Here is a 24,753-nt window from a genome sequence, read left to right on the forward strand (position 1 = left end):
GTCAGGAAAGCTGCCCCAACCTGATCATACAGTATTCAAATGCACTCAGGTGTCACTTCCAAAATATATGCAATATGATTATAAGGCAAGTATTTACCAAATACTTAAAGAGCAGGAAATTCATAGAACACATACAAAATCTTGGTTCATCAAGGGTGTGTGTAACAGTCAGGGAGGGAAATGACAACTCAGGTTACCTTGGCAGAGGCACTGATGCTGGCTTATGGGATGGTTCTAGGCATAGCCTTCCTGTGAGTCTCCTCACTATCCCACAGTAACACACACAAGAGATGGCCCCTCACAAGCAAAGGCCAGGAGAAGCTTCTCTGAAAAGCCACTGTGTTTCCCCTTCTTGTTCCTGAGCTTGTGACTGATCAGCCCCTTGTAGTTATGGTCTCAAGAATGCAACTGAAGGGCCTGGAGTGATGGCTCAGCAGTTAGAAGCACTCCTGCGGAGGACTTGGCTTCCATTCCCAGCACCTACTGTCTGCAGCTCCAGTTCCAGGGGATCCAGTGCTCCCTCTGTCCTCCAGGGGCACCAGGTATGCATGTGGTGCACTCACATACATGCACGCAAAACACTCATACACATCAAATAAAAATGAATAAATCACTGAAAATGTATGAGGATCCCTAAATGTATCTTGTGAATTCTGATGTTCTTTCTCATAACAATTTTCCATTCTAGTTTGCATTATATTTCTTTCCACTTATCATATTAATCCCACTTTCAAATGCTTCCCAGACACTTAGCCACAGTTAAGTACAGGGATGCATTCTGTGTGTGTGTGTGTGTGTGTGTGTGTGTGAGTGTGCGCGCGCGTACACGCGCACGCACATGTGCATTTTAATATACATTGATTGAAGAGACTGCACTGTTGGAGAGGCATATGTCAATTCCATAAGAAGGGCTTTTTCCTGCAAATGCCCAGGCCTGGACATATGATACTTCATAAAAATGTGTTACTATTAAGCTTGCCCTATTTATAAAACTAGACTAGACATTACATGTCTAGTATTGCACAGGAAAAGAAAAGAACCACAATCCACTGAAAGGTTTACAATGTAGTTGTTCTGGCCTTTATTTTCTCTGTATGTTCAAACTGTTTCCCCAATATCTGAGTAAGAGTTGTAAGAAGTTGATGAATATCTGTATAGCAAACTAGAGACTTTTGGACACATTTTAAATCATGAGATAAAGAAAAAGAATGAATTGTTCAGTTCCCTTAAAATACCAGCGGTAGCAAATTTCCTTTGCACTTGCGTTAACTTCCTTGCCTGATAAAACTTTTAGCCACCCAACATCAACTTTACTTGTCTTTACACATTTGGAGATCAGTGATTATACATCTTCAACCCACCCCAAACACCATACCCTCCCACTGCAGACATTTGGCATGGCCAGTAACTTGCATTTCACACTTGCAAATGAAGCTACAGAGGATTTTCCAGCCTGTCTACCCACACTCAATGCAGTCAGGTTGTGTACAGGATGAGAGGAGAGTTGCAACTCTGTCCGTAGGCTCAGACATCTGCCTTGCAGCTTCCAGGAGCCTCTGCTGTCCACCTTCAGAGGGTGATGACCTGGAAGGCTCCCAAACAGAAGAGGAAGTAGAACATTAGGATTGGCTGCTGTGGGGGAGTTTGTGTGGAGAAGGCACTCTGTTGAATTGGGGAGGGGCATAGAGTTAGTATGGTACTAACAAATCAAGGATATACACCAATGAGACAGAGTAAGAGCCTCAGAAATAAATCCAGGGATTAATTGTTACCTGATGTGTACCAAGAATGTCAAGAACACACATAGCAGGAGGACAGTGCCTTCAACATATTGGGATGGGGAAACAGGGCATTCACATGCAAAGAAGCAGAATTAGATCCTATATACACTACACACAAAAGTCAGCCATCCGATACACAGTTAAGAGCTATGATTCGAAACAGGATACAGCAATCCACCAGTGTGCATGTGCAAAGGCCATCCATCAGACCAGCATGTAACAGGAATAGCTGCAGAGTCCAGGAGGAACTCAACCTGGAGTAATGATGGGAAAAGAAAACAAGCTAAACATTTGCAAGGGACACTGATACAGGCACACAAAACAAGAAATCCTGTGATGTAAGCATGTAGATGAACATAGCAAGCATCAGGTAAGTAGAATAACTGGTTACAGAAAGACAAATTCCCACATACATACAAATTTTAAAAAATAATTGACTAGAAATAGCAGGATGCAGGCTACCAGTGTCTGGAGGAGGGACGCTTCAGAAGGTATTGGATAAAATTCCAGTTGCATAAGAAAGGAAATGTAGAGAAAGCATAAAACCATGAGAAGAAAAAAACAGAGTTACTAAACATTAATCTGGACAATAGCATTTTTAGGGATGAAATAAAAAGTACAAGAAACCAAAAAAAAAAAAAAAAAAAAAAAAGTAGTGCAGACTCCAACTAAAGGCTTCCTGCCAGGAGAATAGCCAAGAAAAACAGAAACCAGAATGGAAGATCAAAGTTTGCAAACCACATGTTTTCTAGGAGATACTCAAAATACATAAAAAATATCATGTTAACTCAAGCAAAACAAATAAAATACCCAATTAAATATGAAAAAGAAATTGAATATATATGTCTAAAAGAAAAGCACACAATCAGCTGATAAGTTTATTGACAGATAGTGAATATCACCGATCTTCAGAGAACTGGAAGTCAAAATTGAAATGAAGACTCTTCACATTGGCATAAACACTGTGGAGTGTACAGGAGCATTTCCTAAAATAATAAAAATAATACAAGTTCTGTATGATCCAGAGATCTTATTTCTATGTATAAGTGTCCCGTGCTACCGTCTCGCCAGCAAGAACGACGCGGCACACTCAGGATCCTTCTGCAGTAAAGCTTTAATGCATCTTGAGAGGGAGAGCATAAGCTTACAGAGTGGAGACCCCAAACATCCAAAACCCAACCCTTATATAGGTTTACAACCTTCGCCTCGGACGTGTCACCTCCTGACTGGCTGCAGCCCATCGGCCCATATGACGCCATGGGAGAGGCAGAGGCCAAGGGAGGGAAAATCACCCTGCACCTGCGCACTGACTTGTTTACTCTCAACGCCAGCCAGATGCAGGTGCCATCTTGTAATGGAGAATGCCGGGAGGGCTCCCTACATATAAGTAATGGTTAGTCTTCATTGTTGGCTTGATGGAATTTTAAATCACCATGGGAACAAATCCCTGGGCATTTCTAAGAGGTGTTATCTAGATTAGGTTGTATGGGAGACCCTTCCCAAAGATGAGTGTACTGTTCCATCTGCTGTGTCTCAAGCTCATGGAGAAGGAGGAAAAGAACTGAACCTGGGCCTTTGTTCCTCTACTTGAGGATTGTAGAAACTTGCCTATCTCATGGTCCTGTTGTGTGCCTCAATGGGCCATATCCTCCTTAACTGTCAGTCAAAACAAACCCTTTCTCCTGTGAGTCAGGTTTTAGTGTTTTGTTTTGTTTTTGTTTGTTTGTTATCAGCTCTTTGATTATAGAAACAGAAAGTAGATATGTGGTTATGTGTTACTTATGATTTAATAAAGCTTGCTTGAGGGTTCATGATGCAAAGTCAGCCACAAGCTATAGAGGCCAGGCAGTGGTGATATACACCTTCAATCCCAGCAGCCATACAGTTAGCTATAGAAGCTGGGCAGTGGTGGTAAAACACCTTTAATCCCAGGATTTGAGAGGTATAAAAAGAAGAAGCAAAGTCAGGCTTAGAGAATTTGTCTCCAGCCACAATGAGGAAAGGCAGCATTCTGGGACTAGAGTCAGGACTGGTGGAGACAGGATCACCATTTCAGTCTGAAGTAGAGGTAAGAGCTAGTGGCTGTCTGCTTTGCTTTTCTTACCTTTATCTTGGAGCTTGAACCCTAATATCAGTCTCTGGGTGTTAATTATTGGTGTTTCATAAATAAGATAGTGTAAATCCAGGGGCATGGGAGCAATCTCCAAGGGCCAGGCTCATCTGTGTGTTGATCTCCTGGCATTATGTTGACAGCTCAAAGGCTGTCGAAGGTTGCATGCCTTTTCATGCATGCCTTTTCATGCATGTATCAGTGGCTGTGTAAGGACTCTGCGTGCAGAAACCATGGTGAGCTGGGGCCATGCAGAGCTGGGCTGATGGAAGTTCCATGACTTCAATTTCAGAGGTCCCAACTGTTGAGCCTTCACAGTAATAAAACCCTAACTTAGACAGAGACCAGCAACTGCATGAGGCAGTTTCAGAAACCAAAGAATCTGCCAGCACCTGTTCAGAACTCTCGGCTCAGCAGTCATCCATCCATAGGAGCCATGTCATCCCTGGTTACAGGAGGCCGGGCTGCCTGTCCTCATGTCTCCACAGCCTGAGCTAGGACTGTGTCTGTCAGTGCTCCCATCTCTACTACTGTCCCCCCCCCCCCGTTTGCCTACCAAACAGTGCGCCAGGGCACCATGACACCTGCTTGATGATTTTGGATCATCACCACAGCTCAAGAGAATAGAGCTCCTGGTTCCAGCACTGTGAGAGATGGAGTGTGTAGAGGTTGCACTGTGCCCTCCTGTGTTCCTTGTATTATATAGGATACAGTCATTTTCAGAGTGTGCCTTGCCCTGAGTGACTTCATCTTATATAACAGTGGTTTGCTTCATTTGATAAGCAAATGCCGAGGCAAAATGACTCTGTACCTTATGTGTGCAAGTGTCCAGCATAGAAAATAAACATAGGTTAATAAATAACTTATTAGTCAAATGCATTATTCTGAAACATAAACATATCAAGCCAGGAACACCTAGATCCATGGATGTATGAAGACCTTGTCCAAGATAACAAGCTTGTGTGTTTGTCAAAATACCAGAGCCATGAGCATTGCAATGCCCTCACTTGGATTATACTCTGGGTCATCATCAGGCCTCCTGATGTAGTCATCACTAGATACAAGGCAACAGACTCTCAATTCTGTCCCTAGGACTTCTCCTTACCATGATCAATCAAAAGTGAAGTGGCTCACTTGAACTCAGAATTGTTCACACCCCTTATGTCTGGAGTCAGCTCTGTGCTTTGAAGCAATCTTCCCCTTGAACCACCTCTATATCTTGAATTAACACCAAGCCTTGAACTAACAGTGTATTTTGGCCAGCTTGTTCCAGAATAGCTCTCTCTGCATGTGCATATGCTATGTGATTTGCCTTCCACAAAGCTACACATATGCACAGGTATGGTTGTGTACACACATAGACACACACACACCTCATGCTCATGCATATATGCATAAGAGATGTGGTAATGGTGGTCATGTATTCTACCTCTGAACTTATATAATAACATAATATGCTTTTGAAGTAAGAGAAATATGACCCCCCCATCTGTTCCCTTAATCCTTTAATTTGTTCTTTTGGAATTTGGTATCTAAGTGGAGTGTATGTACTTAGTTATGTCTGCTTCTCATTGGGTCCTACAGTGATATGTAGTGTTTATCTGGAAGGAATCTTCCTGTGACTGCACAGTTTAATACAATCTGTAAGTGTGCTGTGCTATTTCATATTGCTGTTTGTGTGTCCATCACCTCACTATTGCTGTTCCTTCTACAAGAAGGAAGAACCTGTCGAGATGTCTCCCAATAATGACCCTGTTACAATCCTAATGATAGAAAGGAATCCAAGTGACCTTCCTAGAATGGACACCAATGACCTGAAGACTGGAAAGACTGTGGTAGGTTTTCATAACATCAGCTGTTGAGAAACTGTGCAGAGTGGTTTTCCATTTCGTAAGAAAACCTGTGTGATAGAAAGACTATCAAATATCAGGTGTATGCATGAACTATAGACACAAGTATATTGAACAACTTTTTCCAACATACATAGACCTCTATTATTAATATTGTATGTGCATGGGTGTGCGCATTTATGTATATGAATGTGTGTATGTGTGTATATAATTGTATATGTGTGTATGTTCACAAGTGCAGATGTGTGAATGCAATGGCACACCATGGCACAAGGCTGTAAGAGGACAACCTTGAGCATTAGTGTGCACCTTCTACCCTGTAGCAGACAGAGTCTCATTGTTCACTGAGGTGTATGCCAGGCTAGCAGCCTGCAAGAGTCCTGGAATTCTCCTGTCTCTGTTTCCCATCTCTCCCTAGAGCATGGAGTTACAGATGCCCGTGACCACACTCAACTTCATGTGAATTCTGGATGTTTAACTTAGGTCCTCACCCTCAAACAGCAAGTGCTTCACCCACTGAACCATCCCCCAATCTCACCTTGTATTTACAGATAGACTCATGATCACATTAAAATTAATGAGATGGAGACTAAAAGAACATGATGGATTATTGACACAGAAAATTTGTTCTTTGAAAATACAAACAAGCTTGACAATCCCTTAGACATATTACCAAAACAAAAACAAAAAAGCAAACAGAAAAACAATTCTGAGAAATGGTTTTAATTCAATAAAATTAAGGAGAAAAAAGTAATGTAAAATGTATACTTGATGGAAGACGTCATTCTGTAAATATGTTTCTCATACTGGTTAATGAATAAAGCACTGTTGACCAATAGGAAAGCAAGATAGGCGGGACTAGGAGACAAGGAGGATTCGAGGAAGTAGTAAGGAGGAGTCAGCATGTAGAGATGGGACAGAGCAGACACCAGCCCCACTCTCTGGTAAGATGAGACCACATGGAAATACTTAGATTAATAGAAATGGATTAATACTTAAGACAGAGCTAGCTGATAAGAAACAAGTAACTGACCAACAGCATAATATCAAATACAGAGTCTCTGTGTTAATTGAGGCTGTTTCCAATCTTGCCCTTCCTCCATTTTTCTCTACTGCTTAACAGATGTTTTCTGCAAATAATTGCAGGTAGCATTCAACAAAATCCCTGAGCAATACTTGGAAGGCAATTGGGGGGTGGAGGGGGTCAAAGTTATTACATCAGGCTCTGTAGTTGAAATTTGATGGTCAGTGGTCTTCTATATATGTATGTTACTCTTATTGGTTAATGAATAAATCAGTGTGGCCAATAGAGGCAGAAAGATAGGCAGGACTAGGAGATGAGAATTCTGGGAAATGTAGGCAGGAAACACACCAAGAGGAGTTGCCATGTGAGCCTGGGGACGAGAGGATATACCAGGCATTCTCAGATAAGATAAGAGCATGTGGAAATGAATAGATTTGTAGAAATGGGTTAATAAGACAGAGCTAGCCATTAAGAAGTCTTAGCCACTGGCCAATGGTTTCATAACTAATATAGCATCCTTGTGTTTATTTGGGGCTGAACCAGCAGTTTGAACCAGCAGGGCCAGAAACATATTCAACAGAAAGAAGTAACATTGACAGACTATTTTTCAATAGAGTATTGTTTATATGAGGATTATGTTATAACTATATTTAATTAAAATTCTATTGTACATGAAGAATGACATGGTGATGGGCACAGTGACTGTGAGAGAGAATGTCGAGTTCTCAGCAGCTCTTCGACTTCCAATGTCTATAACAAGAGATGAAAAAAGAAAGCGAATTAATGAGGTCCTTGAACTTCTGCATCTGGATGAGGAGCCAAATGTCAAGGTAATGTGAAAAAAATCTTGAAAGACTCAGAGCAAAAGAATAAATCCTTGTGTGGATAATATGACCCTCTGCCATCAGTTTCCTGCATGATATAAAGAGAAAATTAAGCTGGGAAGCAATCTTAGCAATGGTTAATCCTGGGAAGGAGTGTGACCCAACAGGAAAAAGTGTTCCTCACATGGCCATTTCCTTGTGTGCCTCATATGAGCCTCCTCTTCCTTCAGCCTTAAACTTGACTCTAGAGAATTTGACAAATGTTTTCTTCTGTTCCTTGTCTCCTCCCCTACAGGACTTGCTCCTTTGTTGTTTCAATTGTATTTCTGGACTGACATAGGATGTGAGATGGAGGACTCTGACTCTGTGTTTCACTCTGCATTCATTTCTCTTCAGGGTTATACTTGGCCTCTTTAACATTTACTTTTACTTGTATGATGCCTGTTATTTTCTGTAGCCTGTCTCTCTGTGTTTTTATCCTCTTCTTTCTATGGTGGGTGGTTTTAACTGTCAAGTCAACATAGTCTATAGTCACATGGAATCATCTAGAGTCTCTATGAGGCATTGTAGTCAGGTTGCCTTGTGGGCCTCTCTGTATAAAGTTATAGATGTAGAAAGTGATGTAGAAAGACCCAGCCCATCCTAGGCCGCACCATTCCTGGGTTTGTGTCCTGGGTGGCATGAGGATAGAGAACGTGAATTGAGCACTGACAGGTGGGCATGCATTCATCCTCCCTGTGCTCTTGACTGGATGAAATCAGCTCCATCAACTTCCTGCCTTGGCTTCCCTACAATGGGAGACTGTATTTTTGAACTGTGCAGAAATAAAACTCTTTCTACTTGTTTACTTTTTGTAAGTTCATTTTTTTTAGATATAACACTGTTGTCCAGTTATTATTGGCTAGCTCTGTCTTAAATATTAACCCATTTCTATCAATCTAAGTATTTCCTCATGGTCTCATCTTACTAGAGAGAGGAACTGGCATTCTACTTTCTCTGTCCTCCATATTAAATCTCCTCCTATCTCTCCCTGAATTCTCCTAGTCTCCTGGTCCTGTGTATCTTGTTTTCCTATTGGCCAACAGTGCTTTATTCATTAACCAATAGGAGAAACATATTTACAGAATGACATCTCTCATCATCTCCTCTTTTCTGTCTAAATAAAAAGGGTTTTAACCTTAACATAGCAAAATATATAACAAAACAGGTTTCAAATAAGAACCACAGTTAACAATGTTCAGTCCATTAAAAAATATTCCATCATCTATCCTATCTTTGTTTAGTCTAAAGTCCTACATGTAACTTATCTTTAATCATAACTAAGGAAAACTATAACAATAACTATCTGTCTTCAACTCCATCAAAGACCACAGAAGGGTAGTATATAAACTCTAGAAATGACAGAGACAACTCACTGCCTGGTCACCTGAAGTTCTTTTGTAATCTTTTATCTTCAGCCCATAGGCCATAGTGTGTCTGGCAGACTCTTCAGCAAAGCAGGAAAGTTTAAACTGTCTGCCTGTATTGGCAGTTTGTCAGTCACTTTTCTCTGTGTCCTGCAGACTGTCTGGCAGACTCTTCCATGAAGCAGGAATTCTGTAGCAATGTCCATCTTGAATCAGCAGTCACTTTTCTATGGGTCCTGCATGTCCAGTTTATACAGCATAAAGTCAAACAGTCCAGACAAGAGCAGTATATTGTCCAAATGGCTAGTCTTGCCATATTGGAAGTAATTTCATAACGCATTTCTTCGATGTCCATCTTCCATCTTCCTTTCTGGTGCAGGTGGTGTTGCCAGGAGCATTTATGTTTCACTGTCAAGAAAAACCCTAAACCATTTTAAATGCCATTTTCTGTAGGTCTTTGAAATTTTTGAAGAATGCCTATCCATCTCAAATACATCTCTATATATCTAGAAAACCTAACTAACACTATAAGTTTTGACTATTATACGTAACTATCTATAATCTGTACTAAATTATACATTACATTTCTAAACAATACTTAAACAAGAGGAGAAATATACATATCACAAAATTGACCTTAAATTGTAGCAATAAATGAAAATCCATTCCAAAACAAATTAATCATATCTATATCATAATCCCCTTTTTACCTTTAAAAAGATTTAGCTGTGATCATTAACCATTTATAACCAACCCCATTTAATTGAAAACAAACATTTATAAACAATATTTGGGAATTTGGGCGTTGTTCTTTCCAAACTACTTCCTGCTGAAGGGGGCGCTGTCATGGGGGAATCCTAAGAAGATGAAGAAATCCTGGCTGTAGTCTGCAAGGCTGCTTTGTTCAAGCTGCTTTGAATGTTGGATCACCAGGAACTCTGTTTCAGGGGGTCTGGCTTGATCAAACCATATTAGTCTGGAAGGAATCCACAGCTTTTCATTTTCTGTGGAAACAAAAATAGAAATCCTTTTCCCCAGTAACTTGTCCTTGAACTTAAATTTTGGAGTCAAAGCATTTTTAAAATATATAAATTGAATTAATCCAGCAGCATTTCCTTTAACAGTTATTGTTTCCTCAGCAGTCAAACAATTTAAAGACAATATAATACCATACAGTAACCAGATTCTCTCTGAGCTTTTTTCATCTTTGCGTGGCTTTATTATTACTCTGTTTATTTTACTTTTATTTTTTATTTTTTGAGACAGGGTTTCTCTGTGTAACACTAATCTGTCCTGGAATTCACTCTGCATACCAGGTTTACTTGGAAATCACAGAGATCTGCTTGCCTCTGTGTCCTCAGTGCTGGGATTAAAGGCGTGTGCTACCATACCCAGTTTCTCTTTGTCTTTTTAAAACCATTTTATTCTTTTTTTCTCCCATGTCTACGTATATTTTAAAACACTGTAAACCTTTAGAGGTTTTTCTTAATATGAATCTGTCTTTACTGTAAATGTTTATCTTTTTCTGGCCATGAGTCTTTTATCTGGTAAACAACAACATTGCTAAAATGAAAGTCATAGTTGTTTCTGAGCGGTTTATCAAACATGGCAGCGACTATTTTACTGCCAGCAATGAGAGCTGTGGACACCACCTTGTTCTGCATGCTGCTGGCTTGGAGATGTGGTCACTGCCATTGCAAGCTCTCATACACACCAATAAATTGTTAGCAGAGTTTCTTAAAAGCCATGTGGTTTTTTGCCGCTTATGCTGAGTCAGGAATTGGCATCTCCCATCAGACTACACCTGCTATCGCCTGTCTCTTAAAATACTTCTTGAGTGTGGTTTTGATTCATCATTTAAAGTGTTGTTTTAAATGTTTCTTTTTCTTTTTTGGAGCCGTTACCTTCCTCAGAAGGTTTCAATTCCTCAGAAATAACTCTTTATAATGGAAAGTAAAGAACACTGAACAGGAATGAAACTTCATATGTACTTCAAACAGCATAGTGTTTATTTTAAAAAGAGGCGGCACTCTTGAGAGCAGTTCTGAATCATGCTGACAAGGACACGGATAGAAATACTAATTTTTTTGTATATATAAAGTACCTCCAAAGTTCAAGGACTAACTTCACTTTTCTGGAGAAGGAGGGGATTAGTATTACTGGGTAGTTAGACAATGGGCTAGGCTGCAGTATACTTCATGAGTACTGCAGCTACTATGTGAGAAAACAAGCAGTTAGATATACAAACTGACCCGGTTGTGTCTACTGTGAAGCCTGCAGTGAGTGAGTGGCCTTGTGCCCTTTGCTCTCGGGCTTGATAACCACAATGAAAGAAGTATGGAAGTCTATGGCACAGGCTGTTCTAGGTGACACTGTGTGTGGAGGATAAAACCCAATCTGAGGTCAAACTACACTGAAGTTTCTTGCAGGCTGTAGGATGGGTCTGGATGGGTGATGTCAAGTGTTATGCTGCCAGAAGCACTTTGCTTCTTTTTGGGATGAAATGGATTTATGAGAGCAGTTTAAACAAATTATTGACTGAAATAAAACGTTAACACTGTTTAGTATGAACCCCCCCAAAAACAAACAAACAAACAAACCAGGGACATTTGTTTATCTCAACAATTACACACTTTAAGTATCATGATGAACAAATTCTTGATATCCTCAACCCTGTCAGGGCTATAACCATTCACATTCCCCAAATGTTATTATTATGTTGTTGGTAGAACGTGATAGGCACTGTATTTGTTGTATGCTAAGAGATTATAGCATCAAGATTGCGTCCCTCTTCTTGTGTCCTCCTAACAGTCCTGCCTGTCACACGACACCAACCCATTGAGAATTACATATAGATGTCTGCTGAGCAGTCAAGTGGGGTATGAGTGAAAATGATCTGCCTAGACTAGGAGTCTCGTGGTTTAACTCCTATGCTGTCCCCTTCTTAGAGGCAGTGGGGAAGATTCCTTGCATCAGGTTTCTACCTTCCCTGTAGATAGTGTGTGTGTGTGTATGTGTGTGTGTGTGTGTGTGTGTGTGTGTGTGTGTGTGTGTGTGTGTGTGTGTGTCCCCTCACCTGAAGACCTGGGTCCACACATGGAAGTCATCAACACCTTTGTTAAGGGTCCGTTCTCTCCTCCCACCATTTTTAAGGCAGGGTCTGTCCTGTTCTGTTCCCTACACATGCCTGATGTCCCTGATCTCCCTCTCATCTCACTGTAATTACATCTTGATGGAATTACAGATTTCTACCACAGCATGTAGCTATTATCTTTGAGTTCCAGGGTCTGAACTCATGCTTCAGGCTTGTGTGGGAAGTGTTTTCCTGCTAAAACTTCTCTTTAGCCTTTCATAAGATTTTCATTTAAGAAATGTAGAGGGAATATGTGGTTACTGTACAAGTTTAACTGTTATGTGGTCAGCACAATAGTATACTTGCTCATACTAGCCTCTTGGGCTTCCAAGTATTCACAATAGCAACTCACTAAAGCTGTTTCTCACTGTGGTACTTCAAAAGAACATTAGGTAGTATCTTATTCCTGAGACAATTTTAATTACCTTTCATTCATTCATAAAAATAAGGACATCTGCTTATCTGTAAACCCTATTTTATATAAATGAAAAATTAATTTATATCCTCAGCCTATCCTGACCACACACATTCACGTTCCCCTAATATTCTTTGTTGTATCTTATCAGTAGGTCTTGATCGTGGTTTGGTTATTGTGTTTGGAGAGAATTGTTCCCTATTTCCGTGTCCCCTTAAACTTTGCTAGTCCCTCTCATCCTACACAGTGACATTGACTGGTACAAAGACTATGCCAGTTTGACCTGTATACCATACCACCTTTTGGATTTACCTACAAGCATGAGTCATGAATTCTGTGATACAGTACAGTATAAATAATGTGAATTTGCAAAATTGTAAGGCAGTTAAAAAAAAGCCCTAAAATGACGATGTGAGATTTTTGCTAAGACAGTGTGTGTTTCTGTGTGTGCATCTCACTGTCTGTTGTGTTGTGTGCGTATATTTGTGTGTGTGTGTGTGTTGTGGGGAAAGAGAAAGTGTGTATTTGGGAGGGTTTTAAATGACTACTAAATTAGGAGAGACACTTCATGTTCTCCTGTCTTCATTCCTTAGACTGTGCCAGTCTTAGAGTTTGATAACTCATTGCCCTCAAATATGTGACTTGATAAAGAACAAACAGTAACTGTTGTTAGCATGGGCTTCATGTCAACTCTGACCTGAGCCTCTTTCCACTCACTTGGAAAAGAGGAATGCCCTCCTTCTTCTCCCAGGTGCCCACACTCTGCTTCTCAGGAAAGTGATATAACAAAACCTTTCATTGCTGAAACTGGTTAGTTCACAAATAATGACAGTGTTCATTATTTTTGATAATGATGGTCTAGGCTGCTTATCCTAGATCTAAAGAGCTCAAGAAGAGAACCAGTATAGCAATGGAGCTGGTCACCGAGCATCCCATTTTGTTCCTGGATGACCCCACCACTGACTAAGACATGACAACTACTACTGATGTCATCTTGGTCCTGAGAAGGTAAGTGAGAAGGATCATTAGTTTTATTCACTCGGTACCTGGTCACTTGTGTGCATTTTGGTGCAGGAGATTCAGAAGTAAGCAGCAGGGTTCCTTCCCTGTTTATTAGAGGGCAACTTCAATTAACAAGGAACACACATCAAGAACAGTGAGACAAGAACACGGAGAGATGGCTGTGGTGAAGGTGGAGCACTGCATTAATTAGTGTGTCCCCATAACCCTCAAGCATGTGACAAGTGAGCTCAGGGTGAGTGGGTAAAAGCTGAACAGAGTACTGGATGGAGGGAAAACTCATTTGTTCTGAGACAAAACACATTTGGTGTGTCTGGAACATTAGGGAGACCAAATGAACTGGAACCCAGTAACCTGAGGGGAAGGAAATTTCCTAGCACACTGCCAAGGACACTATAGACTGGGTGACTTGATAGAAGTTAAATTTCTTACAGTTTTGAATCCTGGAAGCCAGACATTAAGATATACACAGGCTGGGTCTGCTGAAGACTGGGTCACTGAACTGTGAATGGTATCTCCTCCCTCTTCCTATACCTATGTTCTGATCTCTTAAATGAACACCAGTTACATTAGGGCACACTAGTAATCTCATTCTAACTCAATTACCTTTTTAAAGACTCTGTTTCCATTACAGCCACATTCTACGTTCTTAGATGTGAGGTCTTCCACAAATGAATCTTTGGAACGACACAATTCAGCCTTCCACATTCACAATTGGAGTAAGCAGGGTTGGGTGGGTTGGGTGTGGATTTCCTAGACCTCCTGGGCTACCTTAAGGTCTAAGGTTTTCCATGGTGGGGATATAGGAAGCTTCTGAGTTTAGATCACAGCAATGCATCATGGAGAAAGTTGTTCAGTTGCACCATGGTACATAAAGACCTCAGCAAGAGCTTAAGGTGTGGGGGTTCATTTGCTAGGAAATGATGGGTTCTGGGTAGTTTCAAATATAGAATCAATAGGATTATCTGTGGGATAAGTCCTATGTGTGATGGCTAAAGGAATGATTCCTAAGGTCTGAGTCCTGAACCTGGGGAAGGGTGAAGGAAAATAAATGGTGTTTCCTTCTCTCAAGAAAGAAGTCTGTGCCAGAAATAGTTATAGAAAAAAGTGTAAGGATTAGGTTTTTTCATTTAAAAATATAATAAGGGTTCCAAACTGACTGAAGAACCCCAAGAATCATATAAGAGTTAGTACATTCCCATGACCTATGCTCCTGGAAGTCAAACTTACCATGCTCCCTGTCTTTATTTTCTTCCCCCTGTATTTGGTTCTCATGGTCCATCAGTCTAAAGACTCCTGGCTATACCTCCATAGTCAAGATCTCTCCTTCATTGTACCTTCCCAGTGAGGAAGTCAACAGTGGTGGCCTTGTCACCTTCTACTCTGTAGACTCCTCAGGTGTCATCACTTTCCCTGTCTGTCCCCTTCCCTGTCTGCTTCAGGATACTCTAAGATCAAGTTCTTGCTCATTTTCCAGTATGGAACGCTTTTCTCTGTCAGTGTGTCTCATGCTATGGCTAGTCTTAGTGCACTGCATGTGGCGATCCTATGTGGTTTCTCCAAGTGTTCTGGGAGCAGATTTCAGGCCCTGATATGCTGTAGTTCTCCATGGTCTCCAACACCTGGGAATGCTTTTAAATTTTTTTTACATTTATTGTGTGTGTGTGTTTATGTCTATATGTTTATAGTATCCCTGTAGAGACAAGAGGAAAACTCCAGAGACTTGGTGTTTTCTTCATCCAGTGGGTTCCAGGGACTGAACTCAGGTCATTAGACATGAAAGCAAGTTCCTATACCCATTGAATCATTTCATTTCCCTGGCTTGAATCTTGATCTTTTAGTCATGCTGGTAGTTTCTGGGTTACATGATATGAAATTGTAGTTTTCCCTTTTGTGATTTACTCATAGCCTCTCAGGAAAAACAGTTGCCAGTCATGCCATTATTCTGCGGCTATATTTCTCTAACAACAAGTTTTCATATGAATTGGTAACTTCTGTCCTTGTGTTAATGACTTCAGAAGCTGATATGACCTTCTGTGTGGTAACATTTCTCTTCTCAGTTCCTATTTTGAGCAATGGTCTGTAATATTATTCTTCATTACTCTAAGTTAAAATCAATCCCAGTTTACCTAAGAGAAGCCCCTTAACTGTGATGTTTATTATGTGTTTAAGGAAATTCACACAATATATTTTAATTCTCCTCTTTCCTTGGAGATGGTTTAATATATTTAAAATAAAAATGTTTTCATTAAACCTTTCACAAGAGCTGGTGAGATGTAGTAATAGCTAAGAGCACTGGCTGCCATTCCAGAGGACTCATGTTCAATTCCCAGCACCCACATGGTGACTCACAAACACCTGCAACCTGTAAATACAGTTCTAGGGGATCTTATGCAGTCTTATTGCATCCACATATCCCAGGGATACATGATATACAGATATACAGACATTCATTCAGACAGAACACCTTCTACAATACATAAATTTTGTTTTTGATAAATTGTTGACAAAGATCAATATTTTTTAATTTTATTTTTTCTTTATTTTTTATTATTATTTTACATATATATCCCAGTTCCCCCTCTCTCCCTCCTTCTCTCCCTCTTTCCCTCTCTCCCATTCTCTCATGCCCCCCACCACCCTCCCATCCCATCCACCCTTACTCCAAATGTAGGGTGATGTCTTACAAGAGGGGTCATCTAAATCAATGAAGTCATTTGGAGTAGGGACTAGGCCTCTATGTTAAGGGAGTATCCCTCCATGGAGAATGTACTCCCAAAGTTCTTTTGTGCACCAGGGATACATTCTGGTTCCACTGTCTGAGAACCCTTAGACTGCCCAGGCCTTCAAGCTGAGACTCATGTTCAGGGGGTCTGAGTCAGTCCCCTGCTGGATTCCCAGCTATCAGTCTGGGAGCCCATTAGCTCCTCCTTGTTCAGGTCATCTGTCTCTGTGGGTTTCTGTAGCCTGGTCTTCTCCTCCCTCTCTGTATCTGTATTCCAGTTTGGCTCAGTATTTAGTTGTGGGTGTTTGATTCTGTTTCCATCAGCTATTAGATGATGGCTTTATGATGGTGGATAAGTTAGTCATCGACCTCATTATCAGGGAGGGTAGACTTTCCACTGTTGCTCATATTGTTAGCCGGGGTCAGTCTTGTAGGTCTCTGGATATTTCTCTAGAGTCAGTTTTCTCTTCAAACCAATAATGGGTCCTTCTTTTATGCTCTCGCCCCCCCCCCTTCATCTATTCCTCTCCTGATTCAATCTTCCTGGTCCCACATGCTTTCCTCTCCTCCCTTCTCTCCTAGTTCCCTCTCCATTCACTGCCCTCCCCCACTCCCTATGTGCTCTGGAGATCTTGTCCCTTCCCCCTTCTGTGAGGGACCTTATATGAATCTCTTAGAATCATCCCCTATCCTAGGTTCTCTGGCAGTGTGAATTATAGGCTGGTGATCCTTTGCTCTAGGTCTAAAATCCATATCTGAGGGAGTAAATACCATGTTCCTCTTTTTGTTACTGGGTTACCTCATTCAGGATGGTTTCTTCAAGTTCCATCCACTTGCCTGCGAATTTCAAGACGCCATTGTTTTTTTCTGCAGAGTAGTATTTCATCGTGTAGATGTGCCACATCTTCTTTATCCATTCTTCAGTTGAGAGCATCTAGGTTGCTTCCAGGTTCTTGCTATTACAAATAATGCTGCTATATGAACATAGTTGAGCACATGTCTTTGTTGCATGGATGTGGACCATTTGGGTATATGCCTAAGAGGGGGATTGCTGGGTCCTGTGGTAGACTGATTTCCATTTTCCTGAGGAACTGCCATACTGACCTCCAGAATGACTGTACAAGTTTGCACTCCCACCAGCAGTGGAGAATGTTCCCCTTTCTCCACATCCTCTCCAGCATGAGTTGTCATTGGCGTTTCTAATTTTAGCCATTCTGGCAGGAGTAAGATGGTATCTCAAAGTTGTTTTGATTTGCATTTCCCTGATAGCTAGGGATGTTGAGCACTTTCTTAAGTGTCTTTCAGCCTTTTTGATTTCCTCTATTGAAAATTCTCTATTCAGTCTGTACCTCATTTTTTAATAGGGTTATTTGGTGTTTTGTTGACTAGTATCTTGAGTTCTTTGTATATTTTGGAGATCAGCCCTTTGTCAGAAGTAGGGTTGGTGAAGATCTTTTCCCAGTCTGTAGGCTGCCATTTTGTTTTGTCAACTGAGTCCTTAACCTTACAGAAGCTTCTCAGTTTGAGGAGGTCCCATTTGTTGATTGTTGAACTCAGTGTCTATGCTACTGGAGTTATGTTCAGGAAGCGGTCTCCTGTACCAAGTTGTTCAAGGGTACCTCCCATTTCCTCTTCTAAGAGGTTCAGTGTGGCTGGGTTTATGTTGAGGTCTTTGATCCATTTGGACTTGAGTTTTGTGCATGGTGATAGACATGGGTCTATCTGCAGTCTTCTACACACTATCATCCAGTTGTGCCAGCACCATTTGTTGAAGATGCTTTCCTCCTCCCATTGTATACTTTTACCTGTTTTGTCAAAAATCAGGTGTGTGTCGGTGTGTGGGTTAATATCAGGATTTTCAATTTGATTGCATTGCTCTACCTGTCTATTTTTGTGCCAATACCAGGCTGTTTTCAGGACTATAGCTCTGTAGTAGAGCTTCAAGTTAGAGATGGTGATGCCTCCTGTAGTTCCTTTATTGTACAACATTGTTTTGGCTATCCTGGGTCTTTTGTTTTTCCATATAAAGTTGATTATTATCCATTCAAGGTCAGTGAAGAATTGTGCTGTGATTTTAATGGGGATTTCATTGAATCTGTAGACTGCTTTGGGCAAGATTGCCATTATTACTATGTTTATCCTACCTATCCAAGAACATGGGAGATTTTTTTCCATTTTCTGGTATCTTCTTAATTTCTTTCTTTAAAGACACAAAATTCTTACTATATAGGTCTTTCACTTGTTTAGTAAGTTTTACCCCAAGATACTTTATGTTGTTTGTGGCTATTGTAAATGGTGATGTTTCTTTTATTTGTTTCACCGGCTCTTTGTCGTCGGTATTTAGTAGGGCTACTGATTCTTTTGAGTTTATCTTGTTTCCTGCTAGTTTGCTGAAGGTGTTTATCAGCTGTAAGAGTTCCTTGGTAGAGTTTTTTGGGTTGCTTATATAAACTATCATATCATCTGCAACTAGTGAAAGTTTGACTTCTTCCTTTCCAATTTGTATTCCCTTGATCTCCTTTTGTTGTCTTATAGCTTTAGCTAGAATTTCAAGTACAATATTAAAGAGATATGGAGAGAGAGGATTGTCTTGTTTCTGATTTTAGAGGAATCACCTTAAGTTTCTCTCCATTCAGTTTGATGTTGGCTGTTGGTTTGCTGTATATTGCTTTTATTATGTTTTTTTTTTTATTATCCCTGATCTCTCCAAGACCTTTATCATGAAAAGGTGTTGAATTTTGTCAAAGACTTTTCAGCAAATAGGGAGATGATCATATGGTTTTTCTTTTTCAGTTTGTTTATATGGTGGATCACGTTGATAGATTTTCGTATGTTAAACCATCCCTGCAACCCAGGGATGAAGCCTACTTGGTCATAATTTCTCTGATGTATTCTTGGAATCAGTTTGCCAGTATTTTATTGAGTAGTTTTGCATCAATGTTCATGAGGGATATTGGTCTGTAGTGTTCTTTCTTAGTTGTGTCTTTGTGTGGCTTGGGTACCAAGGTGATTGTTGCCTCATACAAAGAGTTTGGTAATGAACCTTCTGTTTCTATTGTGTGGAACAATTTGAGGAGTATTGATATGAGCTCTTTGAATTTCTGGTAGAATTCTGCACTGAAGCCATCTGGCCTTGGGTTTTGTTTTTTTTTTTTGGGGGGGGGGGGTTGGAAGGCTTTCAATGACTGCTTCTATTTCATTAGAGGTTATAGGTCTATTTAAGTAATCTATCTGTTCTTGATTTAATTTTGGTAAGTGATAGTTATCCAGAAATTTGTTCATTTCCTTTGAATTTTCACATTTTGTGGAGTACAGGTTTTCAAAGTATGACCTGAATATTGTCTGGATTTCCTCTGTGTCTGTTGTTATGTCCCCCTTGTTGTTTCTGATTTTGTTAATTTGTGTGTTCTACCTCTGCTTTTTCATTAGTTTGGATAAAGTTTTGTCCATCTTGTTGATTTTCTTGAAAAACCAACTCTTTGTTGCATTGATTTTTTTTTTCTTTTCCTTGTTTCTACTTAATTGACTTCAGCCCTTAGATTGATTATTTCCTGGCATCTACTCCTCTGGGGTGAGTTTGCTTCTTTGTGTTCTAAGGCTTTCAATTGTGCTCCTAATTCTCTAATGTGACTATCCTCTGTTTTCTTCATATGTGCACTTAGTGAAATGAACTTGTAGCATCGCTTTCAAGGTGTCCCATAAGTTCGGGTGTCATCATTCTCCTTGAATTCTAGGAAGTCCTTAATTTCTTTCTTTATTTCTTCTTTGACCCAAGTATGGTGCAATTGCGCACTGTTCAGTTTCCATGAGTTTGTAGGGTTTCTGCGATTTGTGTTGTTGTTGAATTCCAACTTTAAAGCATGGTGGTCTGATAAGATACAGGGGACTATTCCAATTATTTTGTATCTGTTGAGGTTTGTTATGTCACCTAGTATGTGGTCAGTTTTAGAGAAGGTTCCATGTGGAGCAGAGAAGATGGTATATTGGATGGAATGTTCTACAGATGTCTGTAAAACCCAATTGAGACATAACTTCTGTTGGTTCTTTTGTTTCTTTGTTGAGTTTCTGATTGGTGGTCCTGTCTAGTGTTGAGAGTGGTGTGTTGAAATCTCCCACTATGAGTATGTGAGGTTTTATGTGATCTTAGTAGGGTTTCTTTTATGAATGTGGGTGCCTTTGTATTTGGGGCATAGATTCCAAAATTGAGACTTTGTGCTGATGGATTTCTCCTGTGATGAATCCAAAATGATGATCTTCATCTCTCTTGATTGATTTTGGTTTTAAGTCTAACTTGTTAGATATTAGGATAGCCACACCTGCTTGCTTCTTGGATCCATTTGATTGGAAGATCTTTTCCCAACCCTTTACCCTGAGGTGATGTCTATCTTTGAAGCTTAGATGTGTTTCTTGTATGCAGCAGAAGGATGGATTCTGTCTTTGTATCCATTCTGTTGGCCTATGTATTTTTATAGGTGAGTTAAGACCATTAATGTTGAGGGAAAGTAAGGACCATTGACTGTTAAAGCTTCATTGTTTTAGATTTGTTGTTGGCAGTGGTATTGTGAATATATTTGTCCTGCTTTACCCTTGGGTCTGGTGAAGTGAGATTATCTGTTGCCTATGTCTTTGTGAGCATAGTTAACTTCCTTGTGTTGGAGTTTTCCTTCCAGAAGTTTCTGTAGGGCTGGATTTGTAGATATGTATTGTGAAAATATGGCTTTGTCATTAAATATCTTGTTTTCTCAATCTATAGTGATTGAGAGTTTTCCTGGGTATAGTAGCCTGGGCTGGCATCCGTGGACTCTTAGTAGTTGTAGAACATCTATTCAAGACCTTGTGGCCTTGAGGGTTTCAATGGAGAAGTCAGGTGTAATTTTGATAGGTCTGCCTTTCTATGTTATCTGTCCTTTTTCCTTCGCTGCCCTTAATATTCTTTCTTTATTCTGTATGTTAGGTGTTTTGATTATTATGTGTGGAGGGGTCTTTTTTCTTTGTTCCAATCTATTTGGTGTTCAGTACGCTTCTTGTACTTTCATGGGCATGTCCTTCTTCATATTGGGAAAGTTTTATTCAATGATTTTGTTGAATATGTTTTTTGCAACTTTGAGATGGGATTCTCATCTTCTATACCTATTGTTCTTAGGTTTTGGCCTTTTCATGGTGTCCCACATTTCCTGGATGTTATGCATTAAGGATTTGTTGGATTTAAAATTTTCCTTGGTCAATGAACCTCTTTCCTCTGGTTTTTCTTTAGCACCTGAGATTCTCTCTTCCATCTCTTGTATTCTGTTGTTTATGCTTGAATCTGTAGTTCCCGATAGTTTGCCCAGTTTTTTCTATTTCCAGAATTCCTTCAGTTTGTGTTTTCTTTATTGTCTCTGTTTCAGTTTTCAAGTCTTAAACTGTTTCCTTCACCTGTTTGTTTTTTCTTAGCTTTTCTTACTTTCTTTAAGAGATTTGTCCATTTCTTCCATTTTTTTGTTTGTGTTTTCTTAAGGGATTTTGTCACATCATCTTTGAAGGCCTCTATCATTTTTTATGAAGATATTTTTTAAGTTGTTCACTTCTGCCTTATCTGCTTTGGGGTGTTCAGGTCTAGTTGGTAGAGTCCCTAGATTCTGGTGGTGTTATGCTTGTCTTTCTATTGTTAGGTGTTTTCTTGTGTTGCTGTCTTCCCATTGCTTCTTCCGGTGGATACAGGTGGGGTCTCTCTCTCTGTCTAGACCCCCCCCCCGTGGGCTTAGGTGGGTCAGAAATTCGATGTCTGTAGCTCTGAGTGGCCAACGCTCTCTAGGAGGTCTCTCCTCAGACAGAGGCCTGGCGATGGTGGTCAAAGTTTAGGTTCCATCAGAGGCCCTACGACGATGGGGGTCAAACATCCAGCATGCAGGGACTCAGGATGGTCCTGTGGGGATAGGCAGATCTCTGGCCATGTCCCTGAGTTGCAGCAGAGGATGGGCAGTGGGTGTCAGAGATCAGTCAGGTAGGGATTCAGGGTTCCCTGGTGGATAGGTGGGTCTAGTGTGCTCAGAGCAGCTCCAGGATGTTCCCTGAAGGTGGCAGGATTGTTGGATCTGCCCTCTGTTCCAGTGCTCAACCTGAGCAGTGGGACAGTGGGCAGGGTATGGCACAGGGTGGGGGGAGGGCAGCTCTTCCTGGGGGGATGTGTATCAGGGCACCAAGAATGCTCTCGCTGGGGCCAGGACATAGAAAGTAGTGAGAGTGAGATTTGGGGCCAATCCAGGGAGTTCCCAGGGAAGGGTGTGGGGGTGATTCAACCCAAACTGGTCCCAGACTCACCTCCAGCAGAGCCGGGCAATGGGGAGTCAAAGATCCAGCAGGCAGGTGCTCAGGATGGTCCCTAGGGGATAGGAGGATCTGGGCCCGGAACTCCGGCAGAGACTGAAAGATCCATACTTTTAAAACAAAATTTTAGTTCCATGAAAAAAAAATCTTTGGTTTCTGTAGGTATGATAATGTAAGTGTGAACCTGAATGTGTGATTCTGTCTATAGGTGCGATCCTGTAGGTGTGATGCTATAGGCATGATCCTATAGCTGTGATTCTGACAGTGCTAAAGATTCCAAACTAAATGCTATAGGAGGAGATTCTGAGCCACAGACCTCAGTATGGTCTAGACCTTACTTTCAGGAAGGCTCTTGCCATATCTGCTCTCTGTGCTGAACCTTTGCAAGCTCTCTCCTACCATCCACCTCATGCTCCAGCTTATGACAGAAGGGCTTTTCCTGCAACTAAGCTGCTCTTCCTACCATCTCTTTCAATATTTTAATTCCACACCTGTTATTTCTTTTTCCCATCATCTTTTTTTTTTTTTTTAAATCAACTTCTCTCTTCTTCCCTGTCTCCCCTTCTCCCTACTTTCTCCCTTTCCCAAACACTGTCAGGCACACACAGTCCTTGATGTGTAGCAGTGAGCTCTCATAGTTTCTTGGGTAGACATTTTAATTTGCATGTGTACAGCTGGTTCCTTCTCAGTTGGTGGTACTGTTTTACCTTCAGTCGGGGTTGCAAGTCTATTTTGCTTACAAGCAATCCTTGTCTGTTTCTGCTCTACCTGTATTGATACTACTACCTGGCCTGATTATCTTTGAGGCAATCTGTCTTTGTACACACTGACACCTCATAGAATATTCTTATGAGATGCTTTTCTTGAAATTTCATGTTTTTTTTTTTTCTGTGTAGCCCAGGCTGATATGAGTTTCTTGCCTCTGCCTGCTAAATTCTGGCATTCAAAATATGCACTGCATTTCAGTTTCTCATTCTCTTACCCTTTTACTCTCCCTTCCTCCTTCCCTCTTTGCATTTTCCTTCCTTCCCTCCCAAACCCTTCTTGCTGTTTGTATTCTTAAAACAGGATCTCAGATAATCTAGGTCGGCCTTGAACGCCTGATCCTTCCAAGTGCTGGGATATTACAAATATGCAACTATATCCAGCTTTTTTAGAAATATTTTCATAGCAGTTTTAGAAACTGTTTTTTGATAGTGGTTCTTCTAACAGAAGATATGACATCCCCAAATGGTAGATCAGCTTATTTTTTCCCGTTATGGGAATTAAACCAATGATCAAACCTCAGGTCTGTCCCTCACTAACAGTTACCCCTCAGCTTGTTGCTTGAGTTCCTAAGCCTTATATAGAAATGAGGAAATTATAATCCAAATGCCTTATGCTGATATTGTGAAGATTGAAATGAGGTTATTACTGAAGTCTTAAGCAGTAAGTGAATGTGAATCACATTATCAGAACAGTGGAAACCACTTCCTGAAGAGGCAGAAAGTGAATGATTAGAGGGCATTGTGCACACAGTCATAGTGGTAATATTTGCTCTGTCATTGGTTCTCAAGCTTGAGTGAACCTGTCCATCACCTGGGCTGCCTGTTCATGATATGGACTCCTTGCACTGACTCCCAGATATTCCCAGTCAGTGTCAGAGGACTGACAGGGATGTATGCAGAAACACTTGAGTGGACTGTGGACTACTGACATCCTACAAGCTTTAGCTTGGTTTCTCTGTCACATGCATAATACAAGTGAGTCAAGTTGTTGTTTAAGGAAAACGCAAGCTGAAATGGGAACAAAGAGTAAAACTTCAGGATAAAATGTTTTGTTGAGAATGTCAAGGTTCCTCTGTGCAGTGACTTACGGTTTCTCCCTCTTTAAACTTAGGATGTCTTTGAGGGGAAGGACCATCATCTTCTCCATTAATCAGCCCCCATACTCCATCTTCAGATGTTTTGATAGTCTCACCTTAGTGGCCTCAGGAAAACTCATGTTTCACGGCCCTGCACAGGAGGCTTTGGGATACTTCACATCTGCAGGTATGGCTGGCTTTTGCTGTGAGAGCTCCTTCATTCATGGGATCTGGGAGGAGAACAGGGGATGTCAGGAATGAGGATTGACCCTCGTGCAGACATGCTGTGTGAGGGTTTCTCCATTGTAAAGACCTT

General features: G+C 40.7%; 1 pseudogene; it reads left to right on the plus strand.

The window, feature by feature from the left end:
- Window positions 1–5,624: 5,624 nt before the first annotated feature.
- LOC127232404 (ATP-binding cassette sub-family G member 3-like) overlaps window positions 5,625–24,753 on the plus strand; it is a 41,627-nt pseudogene continuing 22,498 nt past the window's right edge.

The sequence above is a fragment of the Phodopus roborovskii genome, unplaced genomic scaffold (assembly GCF_943737965.1).
Source record: "Phodopus roborovskii unplaced genomic scaffold, PHOROB, whole genome shotgun sequence".
Classification (NCBI taxonomy): domain Eukaryota; kingdom Metazoa; phylum Chordata; class Mammalia; order Rodentia; family Cricetidae; genus Phodopus; species Phodopus roborovskii.